The sequence below is a fragment of the Pan troglodytes genome, chromosome 14 (assembly GCF_028858775.2).
Source record: "Pan troglodytes isolate AG18354 chromosome 14, NHGRI_mPanTro3-v2.0_pri, whole genome shotgun sequence".
NCBI lineage: Eukaryota > Metazoa > Chordata > Mammalia > Primates > Hominidae > Pan > Pan troglodytes.
In genome coordinates this window covers 39,452,995-39,473,694 of record NC_072412.2, presented here as the reverse complement: position 1 = coordinate 39,473,694, position 20,700 = coordinate 39,452,995, and positions in this window count along the sequence as shown.

Below are 20,700 nucleotides of genomic sequence, written 5' to 3'. Positions count from 1 at the left end.
ACTTCTCTCAACATCCCCAAGGTGCCTTGCTCTGTTTCCCTTTGGGGTCCAGATCTGCATGAGGACACCTGTCTGTCCAGCCTGTCAGTGTCCCTGGTTAAGGGACCCTGATCTTTCAGACCACGGCTTTCTTCGCCTCCTCTGGGCTCTCCCGTGGACACCTGTGCTCTCATGCTCCTTGTTGACTGTCCACAGTGTTTCTCCAGCTGCATGTGTGCCCAGGGCATAGCACAGGCCTAAGACAGAGTGTGTGCTCAATTAACATTTGTGTAGTGAATGGATGACTGCTGTTTGGTGTTCAATTTGTGTTAAATGGATTATTTTGTTACTCTATTTGATGACATTTCCTGGCTCATAGTTCCAGGCCACATCTGTGGTGTGCACTGTCTTCCTTCTGGCCTGGTGATGTGGTTTGGCTGTGTCCCCACCCAAATCTCATCTTGAATTGTAGTTCCCATAATCCCCACGTGTCGTGGGAGGGACGCGGTGGGAGGTAATTGAATCATGGGGGCGGTTACCCTCATGCTGCTCTTGTGATAGTGAGTGAGTTCTCATGAGATCTGATGGTTTTATAAGGGGCTTTCCCCCTTTTGCTCGGCACTTTGCTGTTGCCATGTGAAAAAGGACATATCTGCAAGTTTCCTGAGGCCTCCCCAGCCATGCTGAACTGTGAGTCAATTAACCTCTTTCCTTTATTAATTACCCAGTCTCGGTATGTCTTTATTAGCAGCATGAGACCAGACAAATACACCTGGTACTTGACCTTTTCATATTTGCCAAAAGTGATTTTCTCCTTTATCACCTCCAAGCAGGCCTGTTTTTTTTCCATTAACCAAAGTCTTGGATATCCCTTGTCTGGAGGAACTTGGTATCTTCTTTTTAATTTTTTTTTCCAGGATAAACAGGTTTCATACACCCTGAGATAACTTATCAAGAAGCCTTCCTTCCACACCCATTGACCCAGGCAGGGTCCAGCACCCCCAATGTCTGGATGAGTCCCCAGCCCAGAGAATGTTTTATTGGAGTTAGCATATCATAGATTTGTCACATAATGTTCTCTGCACTCCAGGCATCCATGACAAAACATGGATATCAGTCTCATCCAAAGAATAAAAAAATTATTTTACAACTTACAGCCAAAAACAAAAAAAGGAAAGAAAAGAAAAACCAAATAACCAACCAAAAAATGGCAAGCATTGGCGGCTTCAGCTGAGGGTTGGCCTTTCCTTCCAACTTGAAGAGAAGCAGGCAGTCATACAGCTTCCCATAGAACCTTGGAATTTTCACATTTGCTGCTTCAGAGGTGCTGGCTGCATCCCCTGTGTCTCCCCAGGGCCAGGAGAGCTTCCCTGCACTTGGCATAGAGAAGGTTTGAGTGGGGATGGGAGGGGGAGAGTGGGCAGGGTCTGGAAAGCTGCTCCTTTAGGTCACTTTCACCCATACTGCTATACACTTAGGTGTAATTCAGACCTGGGCATCATCTGATTTATACCAAGTACAAATTGACAGGGGGGCATGCACAGTCATGGCTGAATTCTAAGCCTGAGAGTGGAGATGCTATTGGGGCCCAGCAATGTGCCCAGTTGACATATTAGGCTCCAAGTCAATAATCCTTCACGTATGCTCAGAATCTCCACAAGGATGAACTAACAATGACTGTTCTCCAGGCACCGTTCTAGAGGCCTTATATTAGTGCTTCTCAAACTACGTCAGAATCACTGGGGGGACTGTTGGGCTCCATCTTCATAGTTTTGGATTCAACAGGTCTGGGGTGGGACCTGAGAATTTGCATTTCCAGCACATTCCCAGGTAGGCTGAAGCTGCTGGCCCAGGGATCACATGTGAAGAACCATTGCCTTACATGTGCTTTGTAATTACATTCTCAGAAGAACTCATCTTTGAATTTACAGGTGAAGGTTAAGGATGGAATTCAAGGTTCCATGGCCAGTTACTGGGAGAGCTGGGATTCTAGCCCACCCTCAGCTGGTCCCAAAGCCTGTTCTCCTTCCCTGTAGCCGCTTTATCTTCCCATCACACTTCTCTGCCTTGGGAACTTTGCATAAAGACAAACCAACAAACCACCAAACACAGTCACAAACACTTAAAGGACCCATTCCCCGTGTAGCCCTCTGTTACTTTTACCTCCAAGATAGAGACAAGCTAAGTAAGATTTAGTGGTATGACAGGCATGTAATCAAACGCTTGGCAGAGCTGGGGCTCGAGAGTCTGATTCCTGCCTAGTAGGGAGGTCCCAAGGCTGCAGCATATTTTAATCGAGGTGCTGCAGGATCAGAGATGTAGTTTTGAAATGATCTGGAGCCATGGCAGCCTTCCATATTGCTTCCACGCTCCATTGGCCATCTCTTGGCATAGCAGGGAATGGCTGCACAGCCCCTGCTCTGGAGGGCGCCTCAAGAGTGGCTTTATAGGAAGCTCTGGCGCCATGGAACCTTGCTTAAAAGCTGATGAATTTGTAAACAAGCAGAATAACAGCTGCCAGACAGCTGGGAATCTATAGCCCCAACCAAATGGGCCAGCAGGGAGAGATGAGGAGAGTGGAATTTTTTTTTTTTTTTTACAAGGCTGAGAGAATGGCATGTCACATTTAGCCTTGCAAGTAATACAGACATCACATTGAGAAACGTCTGTGGACACACATCTGTCTCTTGCAGTCATCTTGGGACCCATGGGCACACTCTCCATCAGCCACGTTGTCTTCCATTCCCTGGGTGAGGGCTGTTCCATCAGCATTGTTTCAGTTGTGATGCAGCATTGACCATGAGCACAGGGAATGGGTAAACTCACTCCCCAATGGTGCTTTAAGTACCTTTATGCATAGGGAAAAAATCAAAAGATTCCTAAAGCGCAAGAGGTCTCTTTCTCCAGTAAGAAAAACCAAATTTTATCAGACCTTTGATTCCCTTTTTATAGTGATCCAGAGATATTTATGATGTTTCTTGATTTCCTCTGTAAATATTTACCTCTCAAAAAGTGACAATGAAAGTGAAAATGATAATAACCCAAAAGACAAGCTAAACTCGAGGCAGGAACATCAGTAGCATCTTGGTCAGACATTTAAAATGAAAAATAGGAAACAAATCTTTCAAAGATTGGGGACTGGATAAAAGCTTGAAGAACTCCTGGGAAAAAACTCTTCTGAATAGATTTAAAAGCTCTGCTGAGCTGAATGACAGGAGGATAATTTTTTTTTTAATGGAAAGGGTTAAATGTGCCACTTCTCTGGGTTCCAGCTGAAAACCTTTTTATTTACTGGCAGCTACCACCTTCCCCGGGCCTCCTGTGAACAGCTTTTCCTTTAGCCTTTTCTGGGGTAAGACCTGACAATTCAGAAATACTGAGTGTCTTTTCATAAAGCCAGTAATGAATCCATAGGCAGAAGGACAAAATTTCATTGTGTGCAGATTCGTCACCTTTCATTGATGAGGCCCACAGAGAGGGACCAAGTACTTTCACACCGTCAATGAACCCACTGTTCCCAGGCATGCACTGTCAAATGGCTGATGCTCACCTCTTTCAGCACAGACACTTTTAATTCTCCCTCTGTCATATGGGATGCAAGTCTTCCTAAAAAGAAACCACATAACAACTTTGCCTTATGTCTCGTTCCTTAGGCACAGAAACTATAATACAGAGATATCTACCAGGGTTATGTTCCCTAGAAGACTCTAGTTGTTAATGTTTTCTTTTTGCCTATTCTGCTGTTGCCAGGTTTTCCTTAAAAAAGGAACCTCTCACCGTTCTTAACAGTGGCTGTGGAGGATTTGGACATCTGTATGGAAATGGGGGGGCATGGTAACTCCAAGGTTAGAGACTGTTCACCAACTCCTTTGAAGATTGGTCACCAGTCACTACGTCAATCAGGCAAGTCATAACCATGCTTGAAGAAATAACTCAAAAGACACACCATTTATCAGGGCTGACACTTCTGAAAGTGATTTTACTCAGGAATTTGAGGGGGAGAAACCCTCTTTTGCTTGCTGTCACTAAAAGTCTTTTATTCATCACATTGCTACAGACGTAGAGGTGTCAGGGGTGCAGCAGGGAGGGCTTTCAGAGCTGAGCGCCAGCCCCTCTTCTGTCACTCACCTGGAGCTGGGGCACCTAGAGGTGGTCTTAGAGGTGGCTGGCCTTCAATTCTGAGCTGGGAGTGAGGGGAGAGTGGTGGTGAGCATGCAGCAGGCCCTGTAAGTTAAGAAGGCAGCCATGAATGTCTCCCTACGTCTCCATGGCCAACCTCTTTTCCCTACCATTTCTCAAAGGACTCTGTGTCACCGCCCTTCCTTCAGATAGTTATGAACTCAGGATTTTCAACCTTAAGTAGTTTTCAATGTCTGAAGCCAGAGTTGTAACAACAGCTCTTCTGATGTTCCACTTCTCTGGTATTCTAGTTCCTTCTTCGATGGTGATGGTTGTTTAAAGCCATTTTCTGTCTTTGGACATGTGGCTTGTGTGTCTCTTGAGCTGCTTGATGCTTGTTTTTCAAGTGGTCTGTAAAGAGCACGTGAGTTCATCCTCAGAATGGGGTGAGAGAGGTGTCCGTGGTATCTACACAACAGGCTTCCAGAAACAGGGATTGCGCAGATTTTTTCAAAATGTTACAGTAAAAGATGAGAGATATGAATTCAAATAAATGGACTGAGAATCATGGAATTCCAGCCTGCAAAAAGTCTTTAGGGAACATGTATTTTACAGACGAGGAAAAAGAGGTCCAGGAAGAGAAATTGATTTGCCAAGTGCCACTCAACCTGTGAGTGGTGAGGTGGGCACATAAACCAGGCCTTCTGATTTCAAGTTTAATGCCCTGCCTATTACTGCCCTATCTAATTTCCTTTGATTGCTGGAGTAGTTTCATTTCCAGTGGAATAATTTCTTAACTCTCGTGACCTACTAATTTAGGAGGAATTAAAATATACTAGCATTAACATCAGTTGCAGAAGAATTTTTTTTTTTTTTTGAGACAGGATCTTACTCTGTTGCCCAGGCTAGAGGGCAGTGGTGCAATTATGGCTCACTGCAGCCTCGACTTCCTGGGCTCAGGTCATCCTCCCACCTCAGCTTCCCAAGTAGTTGGGACTACAGGTGCGTGCCACCACACCCAGCTAGTTTTAAATTTTTTTTGTAGAGATGGGGGTCTTGCTGTGTTGCTCAGGGTGGTCTTGAGCTCCTGGCCTCAAGTAATCCTTCTGCCTTGACCTCCCAAAGTGCTGGGATTACAGGTGTGAGCATTTTTTTTTTTTAAATAAAACATAGTGGCAGAGTCCTGAAAATTTCTTGATTTTCACCCTCACATTGCCCTGCTATATGCAAAGCTTATTTAAGACCAGAAAATTTCCAAAGAACTACTTAACTTTTTGCCACGGAAACTATTTGGTAGATCCAAAATGAGGTTTTTGTTTTTTTTTTTTGTGCATGTGTACGTCAAAGAGTATTATAACTCAGAGAAAAAGCATTTACCTGCTCTTGGGTTAGAGGAAATTAAAGGAATGAAAGAAAGCATGCACTGGGGTGTTAGTTATCACACAGCAGCAAGAAGCCCTGGGTCAGTGTTTCTTCACTGTGAAAGCAAGTTTGAACCTTGAGCCCAGATTACACGATGAACCTTGGCTTCTAATCTTAATAACGAATTTCTCCTAGGTTAACTTTTCCTCCATTTATTCCTCTAGTACTAACATAGCACTTTAGAACACTCTGATTATAGCAGGAATTTCTCCAGGCATACAGGGAAATTTGAACTTCTTAGCATTTAATGAAAAGCTCAGGTTTAATTTAATCCCTGTGATTAAGCTGGTTTAATTAATTTCCCATAGCACTTAAAACTTTGTTAATTTACCTGACTCGTGATAAGTTTACTTCCAGGCAGTTTTTCTTTTCCTAACATCAAGCTTACTAAGAATACTGAATTGAAGTCGTAAACTTAGGTCAAAAACAATCATGCTTTGCAGTGAGGGTTGCCAAATACTTCACAGGACATAATGATACTAAAAGAAAAAAGTTTGTTTATCTGAAATTCAGATTTAACTGGGTGTCCTGTATTTTGATTTGCTAAATGTAGCAACCCTATTTGAACTTTGTAAGAGATGCCCTCCTGAAATTTTGTGTTTGGGTAAAGATTTTGCAAATAAAATCATAAATGTTTTAGGGAGCTGAATGTCTGTCTTTTGATAAACACATGCATAACAAGTTCAGATTTTTATATATCTGGCTTGCTTTAGGTGCAGTATATCTGTGTTTTATAAATTCAATTAAAAAATGTTTACTTTAAATATCAACCATTGCTTACCCTCCCTTACCCAGTCACAAATTATATAATTTCATAATTTGCAAACTTCACAGCACGGTTTAGAAGTATACCATTGTTCATTCATGTCTACATTTAGGTACCTACATTTCATGACTTTTGAGCCTCTTTCAGTGAAAACGCTAGCCTGGTGTGAACTTTGTGGGATTTTTTTGGAGCTCTCTGAACCATTACCCCAAAAGACTTCTGCCTAGGACTTTGGTAACCACGGTAACAACACTTAATAAATGCTCACTGTATACAAAACCATGTGTATGCTCTCTGCATGCATTATTTCATTCCAACCCTGATGCTCCTATGCCCTAGGGTACTATTATTATCTTCATTTCACAGAGGAAACAAAAGGCCCAGTAACTTGCCTATGGTTTCACAACCAATAAATGAAAGTGCTAGGATTTAAACCCAGGTCTGATTCCAACATGCTTTTTAACTCTTACCCACATCAGCGAGTTCCCCACCCCCACATAGATAAGTTGGGGGCTTGTGGTGGGCCTTGTGGAGCACGGGAGGTGTAGAGACTCACTGAGAGAAGGGAGAACCGAGAGAGGTCTACTGTAATCAACTGGTGAGGTTTGATTCTGCAGCTCATGTAGGATAGAGTGGGTTGTTTCCATTCTCTTAAGAGATGGGTTTGCAATAGAAAGCCCAGGATTTGAAATTCACAAATTATTTACAAATGCTTTGAAATTACAGTGCCTATAACTTAACTTCCGTGTACATAAAAGTCACCTGGAGGACTTGCAAAAAGACGCTTGAACCTGTGCTTTGAGGTTCTGATTAAGATTCCAATTCAGGCTGGGCGCGGTGGCTCATGCCTGTTAATCCCAGCACTTTGGGAGGCCGAGGCGGGCGGATCACCTGAGTTTGGGAGTTCAAGACCAGCCTGGCCAACATGATGAAACCCCATCTTTACTAAAAATACAAAAATTAGCCGGTGTGGTGGTGGGTGCCTGTAATCCCAGCTACTCGGGAGGCTGAGGCAGAGGTTGCAGTGAGTTGAGTTTGTGCCACTGCACGCCAGCCTGGGTGACAGAGCGAGACTCCATCTCAAAAAAAAAAAAAAAAGATTCTAATTCAGTGGTCCTAGGAGTCTGAAAATCAGACCTGCTGCTTCGTACTTTTCAGCTTTACTTCACTCAGTTGCATGTGTGCGCCAATGCAGACACACTTTGAGAAACCCTGCTAGAGACTGAGTTCTGGGAGAGCAGGAATGTGTCTTATGTATCTTTGTATCCTCAAACCTAGAACAGAGCTAGACACATGGTAAACATCCAGAAATTACTGATAGGGAATTACAATGAATGATCTTAAATAACTAACTTATTAATTAAGGGTTTCCGTTGACATTTCAGGCAGCTCGAGAATAACGAATTATAATTCTAAACATGACTTATAGAGTTTTCTTCTGGGTTTTATAAGTGTAAGAGTTGACTTTGATCTCCTGGGTCTACATTTCAGGGGTGTGGGATGGGCTGCTGGTGGTGACGAGCACGTATTTATATTTGTGTACAGTGAAATCCTCGCTGTGCTTTTTCGGTGAAACCAGTGGGCACACTTCTTAGGATGTGAATATGCATCTCTGCATTGCTCCTTTGCACAGTTGACACTGGAGATTAGAGTTGAGCTGTAAGCTTGTAAAAAGCCTTTGAGGAAACCCTTAATGAGGAACTGATCCTTTTAAATTCAAGTCTAATTACTTTTACAGCAACATTTCTATTTTGGATGCTTTCAATGAATAAAGTCTCTTTTATGCCATTGATGTAATACTAGCCCCTCCACTGCAGCAGAAAAAACACCCAACACGTGGCCTGACTCATAGACCCCAATGAGGGAGCCGATAACTCTTTTCTGCTTGAGCAGTTCGCTTGATTTTAAAGGCCACCAGGAGAGAAAAACTTGGATCCCACGTTGACAAGCCCTTGAAAACATTTCTATCTTTTTTCTGCTATCCAGTCATTTGCTTCCTCTACTCTTGGGGGGTGACAAGCAACCTTGGGCCACAAGCCTTTGAGTGTAGTGTCCTATGGGTCCCAGGGAAATTGGAAGGGGTATTGCAGTCATTTTAGTCACACAGACACATGCCTTTTCAATATCCAATGTTTGATGGAAGCCATTTGGGGGCACTCTGGCAACTGGGTTTTCACAAATTGGATTTTGGGACATAACAGACAGTAAGGAGGTATTTTACAAATTGTCCCCACCATAGCATAAAAAGATTACTTTAAAAAGCATCTCAGGGCTGGGTGCGGTGGCTGACACCTGTAATCCCAGCACTTTGGGAAGCCGTGGTGGGCAGATCATGAGGTCAGGAGTTCGCAGACCAGCCCGGCCAGCCTGGTAAAACCCCATCTCTACTGAAAATACAAAAATTAGGCCAGGCGCGATGGCTCACACCTGTAATCTCAGCACTTTGGGAGGCCGAGGCGGGTGGATTGCCTGAGGTCAGGAGTTAGAGACCAGCCTGGCCAACATAGTGAAACCCCGTTTCTACTAAAAATACAAAGAATAAGCTGGGCATGGTGGCAGGTGCCTGTAATCCCAGCTACTGGGGAGGCTGAAGCAGGAGAATAGCTTGAACCCAGGAGGCGGAGGTTGCAGTGAGCTGAGATCATGCCATTGCACTCTAGCCTGGGCAACAAGAGCGAAACTCTGTCTAGAAAAAAAAATAAGAAATAAAATAAAAAAATCAGCCAGGCGTGTGGCGCATGCCTGTAATCCCAGCACTCCAGAGGCTGAGGCAGGAGAACTGCTTGAAAACCCAGGGGGCAGAGGTTGCAGTGAGCGGAGATTGGACTACTACACTCCAACCTGGGCGAGAGAGCAAGACTCTGTCTTGGGGTGGGGGGAAGTATCTCAGGTTGGTAGAGGAGAAATGAGGTCTGAATTTTTCTCACTAACCTCCACCACAACAGAGTTTTTTTTTTTTTTTTTTAAATGCAGATAGCACTTTTTGACAAGAGAGAGGAAGGCAAAATGGGAAGAACACTAAATTAAGAGCCTTTCACTGATTTACCCAGCTCACCTGAGCTTCATCTTGAAAAAGCTTCTGTGACTGCAAAACCTTCTATAAATATAAGGTGTTAAAATTCTGGCATCCACTCCCTGAATAGTGGGTGAATGAATAGAAGGCTGAACTGCATGTGGGCAGAGGTGACATGAATGAATTCTTTATGTTATGGGGAGAGGGTGTGCAGACCATCCTCCCACCAAGTCTCTGAGATAGATGAGAGGTGTCGCCCATGGCCATCAGGTGATAGTATTGGGTTCTGGAGAATATGTGGTCAGCACAGGCTCTGGGCTAAAACAGAGGTCAAAATAAAACAGATACCAGATTCGCCACTTGTGGCTACATGACTCTGAGCAAGTCACCTAATGACTCTGAATTCCCATTTTCTCATCTACAAGAGCCATCCGCAGGGTGCCTTGTGCTAAAAAGCACATCGTAGCTGCTCATGAAATCAGAGTTATTGTTAATTACAAGCAGGGATTCTTTAATGTCAGGCGTTGGCTTGAGGTTCTAGCTGCCACAAGTCTTTGTCCAGTAATTCCTGCAGTTATTTAATTGCATGAGTTGGGTTCTTTTTGATGCCTCTTCGTTAGCTATTCTGTGCTGTAAACATGGTCCTCGTGGACACTAAGATCTTTTTCCCATTCTTACCATCAGGATAGTTCTTATCAATATTGGTGTACATTTGTCATGATGGATAAAGAGAAATGAGAGAAAGGCCAACAAGAACATTAAAACCTTAGAAGTTATGGAAGTTATGGAATCTCTGACGCAGTCTGTGTGCAGGCGTCAGACTACTCAGGTGCAGACGCTGACACCATTAATTACTTGCTGCATGACCTTGGGCAAGGTACATGACCTCTAAGCCACAGCTTACTCATTTATAAAATGGTGATAATAATAATGTTTATAATGTTTATATAGTATAGGAGATAGTCATAAATCATTATAAGAATTAAGGTAAAAATATATGCAAAGTGCTTAGCATAGTGCTTACTATGAGCTGCTATGAGAACAATGTAAAATAAGCTGGAGATAAAAGCTGAAAAGTGGCTTGGAGGCTATCTAAAGTATATTATGAAAATGTAGAATGTCATAGAAAATGAGATGAAGTTTCAGCAGGAAAGATTAGGTCATGATGAAGAATAACACGACTCTAGGGATGATTAAACACTTGGGTAGAATTTCATCCTGCTTCTGATTTCTTATAGATTTTTTCTTCTAGTTCTTAGCTTTTGTGGAGCTGCATATTAATAGAATAGCAACCAAAACAAGGCTTTAAAAAATACAGTTAGAGACATTTGTTCCAAATACAACTCATGGCAAATACAATTACAGTCATTAATACCATTATCATTGAATGTCAAAGTGCTCCTGCTGATTCCACAGGCAATGGCTGGGATTAGGATTGGGCATGAGATGACAACACCAAAGACAAAGCCCACCTCCTAGGTGCTTAGATACAGAGGTATAAACCGTAGTCCTTGCCTCAAGAAGAACCATCCATCTAAAACGGGACATCAAGTAGTCAGGGAAGATAGGAACACTGGCTGTGTATGTAGCGTTTGGCAGAGAGTGGACTGGGCTCCTTGCATTTCTTGTTCATTTCTTGCTCAGTATCCCCAGGAAGTGCAGTTCAGAAGGTAAGTTAAATAACATCTCCCAGGCAGAGAGTTAAATCGTGGTTAGACAGTATTCAAATGCAGGTCCCTTTGACGCTGCAGGGTTTTCATGGTGCCTTATGGCCATGCACATGTGGTATAGAATGCCTGGTGTTACCTTAGGTCAGAGATGATCAGTGAGGCCCAAATGAGAAGTGAAGGGGATCCGAGAGGGGTCTGTGTGGGTCTTTGAGGAAGAGCTGGGAGTTGAGTGGTATTCTGAGAAGGGGTTATCCATCAGACTCTTTGCAGGCAAGAGACCTACTCAGGTTTACTTAATTAATTGGAAAGACGCTGGTGGCTCATGGAACTGAAGAAAACGCTGAGGAGGAGGAGGAGGAGGGCTGGGGCAGAGTTTCTTAGTGAGTGGGAAATAAAGGAGCTAGAGCAGGAAGATGGCCACCTTCCCTGTCGGCTACATTGTCCGCTTCCATAGTTTTTAGTTCTCAAATTTCCTAATTAAAAAAAGCCTCCTGACTTCTAGCGTTAAGAGAACAGAATCATTTCAGTGATTCACTCAAGTTGTCTTATGCCGGCCTCATCACTTCCTTTCCAGTCAAACTTCAGGGCTCCTGAGCTACCCACTGGGTAGTTGCAAACATGGAGTGTGAGTTTCTCTGGACTGGAATATGAAGCGAAGCCATAGGCAGCCAGACTGTGGGGCAGGGGTGGGGAGTGGTGAGTCAGAGGAAGACAGAGCCCTTGGAGGTTAGGTTGGAGGCAGGAGGGAAGGTGGGGCTACTGACAGTCAAATCCATTGAGTTTGGGTGAAGAGGTCACCTGTAATCCTTTTTCGTTTGTTTTTTAGAGACAGGATCTCACTCTGTTGCCCAGGCTGGAGTGCGGTGGTGCCATCACACCTAACTATAGCTCAAACTCTTGGGCTTAAGCGATCCTCCTACCTCAGCCTCCCTAGAAGTTAGGACTACAGGGGCATACCACCACATTCAGCTAAATGTTTAACATATATGTTTTTAGACAGGGTCTTGCTATGTTGCCCAGGCTGGTCTTGAGCTCCTGTCCTCCAGTAATCCCCTGCCTTGGCCTCCCAAAGTGTTGGGGTTGCAGCTGTGGGCCACCACACCTGCTGTGCCTGGCCTCTTCCACAATCTTGATGCCTTAGTCCACTTGTGTTGCTATAACAGAATACCACAGACTAACTTATAAAGAATGGAAATGTATTTTTCACAGTTCTGGAGGCTGGGAACTCCAAGATTAAGTCCCTGGCATGTGGCGTGGGCCTTCTTACTGCATTCTCACGTGGCAGGAGGCAGAAGGGCAAGAGCACATCTAGCTGAACTTTATGAAACCTCTTTCAAAAGGGCCTTAATTCCATTAACGAGGGAGCAGGCCTCATGGCCTGATCACCTCTTAAAGGCACCCTTCTTCATACTGTCACATTGGCAACAGCTGAATTTTGGAGGGGATTAAGTTTCAACATGACTTTTGGAGGGGACGAAAGCATTCAAACCATAGCGCTTGAAAAGGAGCATTTTCTATGGAGGAAGAAGGGTGTTTGGGATACGTCCTTTGGGTTATTAATTACAGTCGGAGCTCTGAGCGCTGACCTTTCCTGTTCCTTGCTTCCTGCTGACTTGGGAGAATTGTAACTGGTTAGCCTGGCTCCTGGGACTGTGGAAGACACAGCTTCACCTGAGAGAGTGTGGGTGACTGGGCGGTGACTGATAACACCTTTGGTTTATCTGTTCCACTCCATGCTGAGTGAGAATAAACCAGGTGCAAGTTGGAGGTGCTTCCCCAGTCTCAGGATGAGTAAAGAGTGGTGTTTAGGAGAACAGATTCCAAACCTTGTGTTTGAGCAGTAACAGGGCACCTGGGTTGGGCTTGCAGATATCTGTCTCAGGTGTGCTGTCTCTTCTAAGCCACAGCAGCAGGGGAAATGCTACGGAGGCTGTGTGGGGGGAAGGACGCCTCTGTGAGGAGACACGGTGACTCCCTTCCATGGTGAGTGGCCTTACCTGTGGAGGCAGCTGACAGTGTGCCTCCAGAGGTTGGATCCTTTGATCTGCAGTCATATTTCTGGAACTGCCACCACTTATTCTGTTTGTAGGTTCTCAAACCTGAGCCTTCATTAGCATTGCCTGGAGGGTTTGTGAAAACACTGATTTCTGGGCCCTATCTCCAGACTCCCATGATTTAGTGGATCTGGAGTAGGGCCTGAGAACTTGCATTCTGACAAGCTCCCAAATGATGTTGATGCTAATGGTCCATCTGTTGACAATATTTTGGGGGTCACTGCTGCAAATCTTGTTTTCTCAAGTGCCCACCACCCTGAAGTGTTCTCAGGTCAACAAGACGTGGAGCCTGGTGAACAAGTCAGAAGACAAAATCCTATTGAGGATCCTGATACGGTTTGGATCTGTGTCCCCACCAAATCTCATGTTGACTTGTAATCCCTTATGTTAAAGGTGGGGCCTAGTGGGAGGTGATTGGATCATGGGGGTGGTTTTCTCATAAATGGTTTGGCACCATCCCTATGGTGCTGCTCTCATGATAGTGAGTTCTGGTTGTTTACAAGTGAGTAGCACCTCCCCTGCCCACCCTTGCTTCTACTTTGGCTGTGGGAAGTGTGCGCTTCCCCTTTGCCTTCCATCATATTTGTAAGTTTCCTGTGGCCTCATCAGAAGCTGAGCAGATGTCAGCATCATGCTTGCTGTACAGCCTGCAGAACCGTGAGCCAATTAAGCCTCTTTTTTTTTTTTTTTTATAAATTACCCGGTCTCAGGTAGTTCTGTATAGCAATATGAGAACAGCCTAATACAGATCTCAGAGTAAACTCACTGAGAGACTCCAGGGAAATAGAGGACAAAAGGAAGATTTTAGGCTTGCAATTTGCCCAGAGCAGAATGCATAACAATTGTTAGCTCTGGTATGCTATGGACAAGGTGACTTCTGTGTTGTATGTCACATGAAGAGTTTTCCCCCGGTTTCTGGGAAAGATGTTGCACTGAGAAAAGTATTGAAGAGAAATCTGTGCCTTTCATACCCACCTGCTACACTGACACAATAGACATCTTTTTAGAAAAGGATGAGGTATTTCTGTAGCGTCTATTAAGTGCAGAGCAATAAGGTAGGTACTTTGCAAACATCGCTTCTTGCAATTTTCAAAAATCTGCAAGGTCTGTATTGTTTTCATTCTATACATAATGAAACCAAGTCTCAGAAGCATTAAGAAATACACCCAGAATCACAAAGCTAGTAATTGGCAGAGGCAGGACTTAAAAATATGTATCATTCTTATCCCAAATCTGTGTTCTCTTGATTTACCATTGGAAATTCAATGTTTCATTTATAAAAACATGCAATTTTAAAAATGAAATATTACTTCTTAGTTTAAAAGCAAGGTTGTATGTTCAGGACCAAGAAGACATAGGCCTGAATATGTGGGAGTTATAGATAGAGGGATAAAGACCATAAAACATGCCAAATCAGGACATCAGAGATATTGATATTGATCTGATTGGCTATTATGGCTTCTTCCCTCCTCTGCGCACTCTGGTAGTTTTCTCAGGTAAGAGTTTAGAAAAACTAAAATAACTTGCAGAGGGAAGACTTGGTGAATCTTATATGTAAAGTGCTTAGAACAGCACCCGGTGCAATATTGATGCCCAGTAAATGTTAGCTCTCGTCACCATCACCATCATCATCTTCACTTCCACCATCAGCTTCTGCTGGGAAGGTGAGGGTAGGAACCAGGTGGGCACCAGCAGCAGTGGGAGAGAATCACAAAGGAAAAAAGACATTGCAAAGAGCAGCCTGCAATGAAGTCATGGAAATTTTCTGAAAATTCTGGGTTGGGATTTAGAAGGCAAATATGACTTTTATCGATGGAGCTGTGTTGGAGGAATTTGCGGGGGTGGGAGTAGGAAAGTTGTAGACATCTGTAAGAGAGAAAAATGGATCAGTCAGGGAGAAGTACTTGGGGAGTCCTTGTATTTCAGGAAGGGAAATACCAGCTAGGAAGAGAATTTGAAATTTGGGTTCCTCTTGCTAAAATACAAACTACCTGGTCGGAAGACTCATCCAGTATCTGTCAGGGAGACTCTGGGTGGTGTATACTTGTTGCTGTACTTAAGGCAGTCCTTGGAAAAAAGCTTGGCAGGAACACTTGACAGAGATAAATCCACTGATGGAAAGTGCCAGGACAGAAGTGGATGTGGCTGCACACGTGGGGATGACTGGTGGAGGGGCAGGTGGGCTGTGAAGAGGGACCAGGCTGGGGCAGCTGTGGGCAGGCTGCCAGAAACTGATTTCCACACTGCATGAGGAAGGAATGCCAGGGGAGGGGCTGGACTACTTTTTGTAGGAGGCTAAAGGGAGACAAGGACCAGCACTGCCAACTGCCACACATCTGGGGAGATCAACAACTGGCCAGATGTTTTAGACACAACCTGTGTGGCCACCTGAGTATATGCCAGTTATCAAGACGGATGATAAACAATAGCCAACTAGGGCACTAGGCTGCGTCTTTCTGAACTCATGGGCTCTCTGTGCCGCGCATGCTGATGTGTGGGACACGGAGAGATGCAAGTGACGCAATGCAAAGTGTGTGCTGTTTCCGTAGCTAATTAGGAGCCTGGTGACAAAGCAGGAGCCTGGCAGAGAGGTGAGAGAGGGGGTCTGCGGGCAGCCGTTAGAGCCTGGCACTGGGTATTCTGTGCTGGGATTGATGGATTGAGGCTCCAGGGTGGAGCCATTCTAGAACGTCCTGTTCCTGTCAGATTTGCAGCAGCAGCGGGCTGGTGATGTGGCCTTCATTTAACTCTTTTGTAAGACTGGCCTTTCCAGCCTGTTTCAGCACACTAGGGCCGTGTGACAGAGAATTCTTGGCACAATTCACAGAGGTCTCCGTACTTAACAGCCTCTCATTTTCCTACGAGTCTGAGAGAGTTTGTACTGTGAGTTTTTTCAATCAGAAGCAAGCAGCCCTGAGATCTGTGGCCGGCCACCAGTCCTTGGGGAAGAAGCTAGCTGCAGCCCAGCACCCTGTGCCCGCGGCAGGCAGGCTGGGGAGGATGCACATTTGTCCAGGAACAGCAGGTTTGAGGCCCTTTGGCCATCCCATTGGCCATCTCCAGCCTCAGCTGAGTAAACTCCCTTCGCCCCCATCCCAAAGTTTGAACTCAGTAACTGTTTTAATGTGAATCAACATAGGAGGGAAATAAAAAACAGCTTGCAAGTTTACACAAACAAAACTTCAGCTCACAGAAATCCAGACTAGCAGGCGCTTGGGTGGTGTACTGCAGGACACCCCAAATCACTCGCTCCTGGGTCCCTGACTGAGCATGCTTCTAGAGTCAGTGTTAGTGATGGAAGAAAGCAATAAGGGAGGGGAGAAGGTGTCTGGAATGTGAGACAGCACAGTGGAGGGTTGCTGAGGTGGGAGGAGAGAAGCAGGATGTGGGCCCCAATGGAGTAGGAAGGAGGCAGGGTCCTTGACCCCAGCAAGTGTAGGGATTGCTGATGACAAAAGAGGCCTGTGTCCTTCAGCCGGGCAGGCAGGGGAATGAGGCCTGGAGGTAGGGTAGAGGTGGCCAGGGGTTAGGAGCCGTTTGGAAGTAGATTATTAACGGGATCCTAGAGCATCTGCAGGGGGAGATGGGGGGCAAGCCCAGGAAATAGAGGGCTCGAGATGCCTGTACATTTAGAGGACTGATGGAATCTTGTTCGAATAAAACCACTGGGCCCCAATCTGAAGTTTCTTGCAGGATGATTAGAAAATATGGCTTAAGGGGACTTTGCCTTGAGAGGGTCCTTGATAGTTACTCTTATTTTTATTTTTATTTTTTAAATTCTTATTTTCTCAGGTGAGAAACTGCCTGCCAGCCAATCTGATATTGGCTGGTTCCTCCAGGTCCATATAGCATTCCCTTTTTGTATATTGAGAGCCATCTCATAAATACATTCCATGACTAGGATTATGCGTGTCCTGCTGTTTCTTTGCTTCTTGACATTCTCAGCAACTGCTCCTCTCTCTGCATTGGGCATTGTCTCCCCAAGCCCTTTAGCAGCAGCGAGACTGCAGGCCACCTTTTATGCTTATTAATTTTAGGCAAAGTTTTCAGGTTGGCCATCCTGGTGCACTGGGAGAGAAGTGAAGGATGGGAGATTTGTTAGACTCATCTGGCAAATTCCTTTTACGTTTTACATTCTCCCCAACTACGAGTTTGTTCAGAGCAAGTATTGAGCGTCAATTCCACGCAAGGTATTATTTTGGACTCTTGGGGTTATCCAGGTGAGTGCATCCCCGGAAGCCTCATTCCTCCTTCTCTGTGCAACTGGGTTTCCAGGAAGCATTCAGGGAGCTTAACATTCAGTCATGAACAATAAGGCATTTTTCTGAATAACCATGCTATAGGGCAGAATGCGATGAGTCCTCTAAGAGGTGTCCAGATTGAAATGCTTTGGGAGTTCAAAGGAGGAGAGATTTACCGTGCACGTCAGAATTGTATGGAAGCACAAGTTGTACTGAGAGAGGATAAATAACCTATTCACTTCATCGTAATACCATACATAAAATATTATTGACATGGCTGGCAACACCGTTAACACTGTTTGGGCATTGCGAAAAAGTCTGATATATAAATAACCATGGGTTCCTAGAATCACGGCATCTAGAATGTGAGCACGGCAAGCAAATTTGGAAGACATCCAGTTCAACCTCCTCATTTTGCAAATGTATAAACAGATGTCCAGATAGGTTAAGCCAATTGCTCAAGATCACAGAGCTAGTTTTGTGGCCAAGGCAGGGGCAGAAGCCAGCTCTTCTTACTCACTGTCCCCAAAGCTCATCTCACACTGGAGTTGTGACATCAGCACTATTCTGCCTCTGCTATACAACAGGCCCTGAAAAATACTCGAACCATGTAGGTGATTTGTGTCCCTGTCTCATCTTTCTTACCAGAATACCATCGGAGCTCCTCTGGAACATGTCCTTGTCTTCTCAGAGTGTGAAGTGTGTGTGTGACAGTGCTTTTCTGAGGACTCAGGTGACCTGGAGGCTGGAGAACAGCATGGAGCAAGGAAAACAAAGACGATGTGCTGGAGTGTATGTTGCTTTCATAATTATGTGAAAGAAAATGTAGAGAAATTTGAAAGGTAAGATCTGACCACTTTGACCCCCTCTCCTCACACCAGCCTATGCCCCACTTTCTTGAAGACCCACTCCCCAGCTTAGCAGCCAGGTACCCATCACAGCCTGGCTTCAAGAAGGGAGCCCAGTCCGCCAGGTTTGTTCTCTCTCCTTCGGTCTGTCTCTGTTGGCCAGTCTGTCCAGGAGTTACTCTGTCCATGGGTCAGTCTCTCCTTCTTTCTGACTGTCTTCCTATCATTCTTTCTTAGTTGTTCCCTCTCACCTTAAGGGCTGCCTAATTTCTCTCTCATCATGTCTTTACTTCTCTCCTAGCCTCATTTCCAGTTTTGGCTTCCTCATAACTAAAGTGTGCTGTGGCCCCAACATGGCATCCTGACTTCTTTTCAGAGTCTGCCTCCAAGCTTCTGGCTGGTCTTGCCACATACTCCAATTCATATCCCTTCACATTACATCAAGCTGGCTCAGTCTGTCTCTTCTCCTCTGGCCAGACAATGGCAGATCACCTTGGTCAAGCATGTCCTCTGGACCAATTGCCCCAGACCAGGATTATTTAAATACAACTCGTCCATCTGCAGTTGTCCTTAAAATCTGATTTATAGAAGGTCTGTGTGGGCTTGGCATTTCTGGTGTCCACTCATTCTGTCTAGTGAATTGTCCTTCTTCCATGACGCCAGTGGTGATAGATCTCACCCTCCTCTGATCCCTGGGCCTGTTGGTTGTGGAGTTTATGGGCCACTTCTGCAACTCGATGGCCTTGGGCCATGGAAAGGCCTGTCACCCCTTTTCTGGCACTAGAATGGAAGCTTCAGTAGGGCAGGAACCCTATTTAGGCATTTCAGTTAGGCTTGGCACACTGTCTTGCATGGAGAAAGCTCAGAATAAGAGAGAGATCCTAAAGTATCTTCAACAGAACTAATCTGACAAATTTCCAAGGCTCCTTTGGGAGATAAAATCTACTTGGGGGAATGGGAAAAGGATGTCTACATAGATTTAGAATAACGACCACCACCACCATCATCATCCTTGACAGAACCTTTATGCCAGGTGCTGTTCTAAAGCACTTTACATACTTTATCTCATTTAATCCTAACAACAGCCCTGTAAGGTGACTGTTACTATGCCCTTTTTACCTTTAATGAAGAAACAGCCTCAGGGAGATTAAGAAATTCACCCAAGGTCACAGAGCTAGAAGGTGAAAGAGCTGGATTTCCAACCCAAGTGTGCCTGATGTCAACTCTGATCTAAGATGTGGATGCACATGGGCAGAATGATGACGTGCTCTTCCCAACCTCTCATTTAGCCAGCATGTGAGAGGGCAAGGTGTCTTCAGCAACCATTTCATTTGTAAACATACGTGTTTTTATCCTTGGTCTACGCAATAGTATTACCACACAGGTAATACCAGTGGGTGCTGGGTGTTTTTTTTTTTTTTCCTCTTCTACATATTCCCTCCAAAATAAATTATTAATTGCCCCTCTTCTAAATCTTACGTCACAGTCTTTAATGCCTGCATCTGAATTGCTGTTAAAACATCTCTTGGAGTCGTTCCCTGTGATATTACAGTCCGGGTTCCTGCGGCGTAATCCCACTTGCTGGTTTTTCCCTTTGCATTGCATTTGGGTGATGAATGGCCCTTTGATGTTCCTGGCATCTGCCTTCCTGCCTCAGAAACTCACTGCTGGGTCCTCTTTTCCCTGCTAATGGCCCTGTTTGCCTTCCACGACAGTTGAGACTCAGAAACACTTGCACCCACGGCACCTTTGGACATTGCAGTTTGCCTCTGTTTCACTGCCCTTTCTTCTATTTTTCTTTACTCTGCCTCTTCTGTTCTTTGCTCTGGCCTGCTCCTGTTCCCTGGCAGCTCCAGCCATGCAGCAAACAGTCACCAGTCTTCACTTTATCCTCAGAACTGGTGACACAGCACCTACTCTCCTTATCTCTGTAGAGGCTTCCTCCAAAATTTCTATTACTTAACCCTTTCTCCTAGACTCTTCCTTGCCACTCATCATGGCTGAGGCCCTGCTCAGATCTGTTTCCCTCAGTTCTTTGGGAAAGCAGCTGTCTGACATTGATGTGCATTTGTTTAGCCTTTTCTATGTGTCAAGCATAGGTTTGTATAGTCATAGAGGTGGATAACGTAGTCTTAGGTGCTTTTCTTCTTTTTTTATAGACTGCATCTTGCTCTGTCACCCAGACTGGACTGCAGTGGCACAATCACGGCTACCTGTAACCTCAAACTCCTGGGCTCACACAATCCTCCCACCTCAGCCTCTGGAGTAGCTGGGACTACAGGTTTGTGCCACTAAGCCTGGCTAATTTTTTAAATTTTTTGTAGAGATGGGGTTCTCGCTATGTTGCCCAGGCTTTTTTTTTTTTTTTTTTTGAGACAGAGTCTTGCTCTGTCACCCAGGCTGGAGTGCAATGGCACGATCTCAGCTCACTGCAACCTCCACCTCCTGGGTTCAAGCAATTCTACTGCCTCAGCCTCCTGAGTAGCTGGGACTACAGGCATGCAACACCATGCCCAGCTGATTTTTTTATATTTTTAGTAGAGAGGGGGTTTCACCATGTTGGTCAGGCTGGTCTCGAACTCCTGACC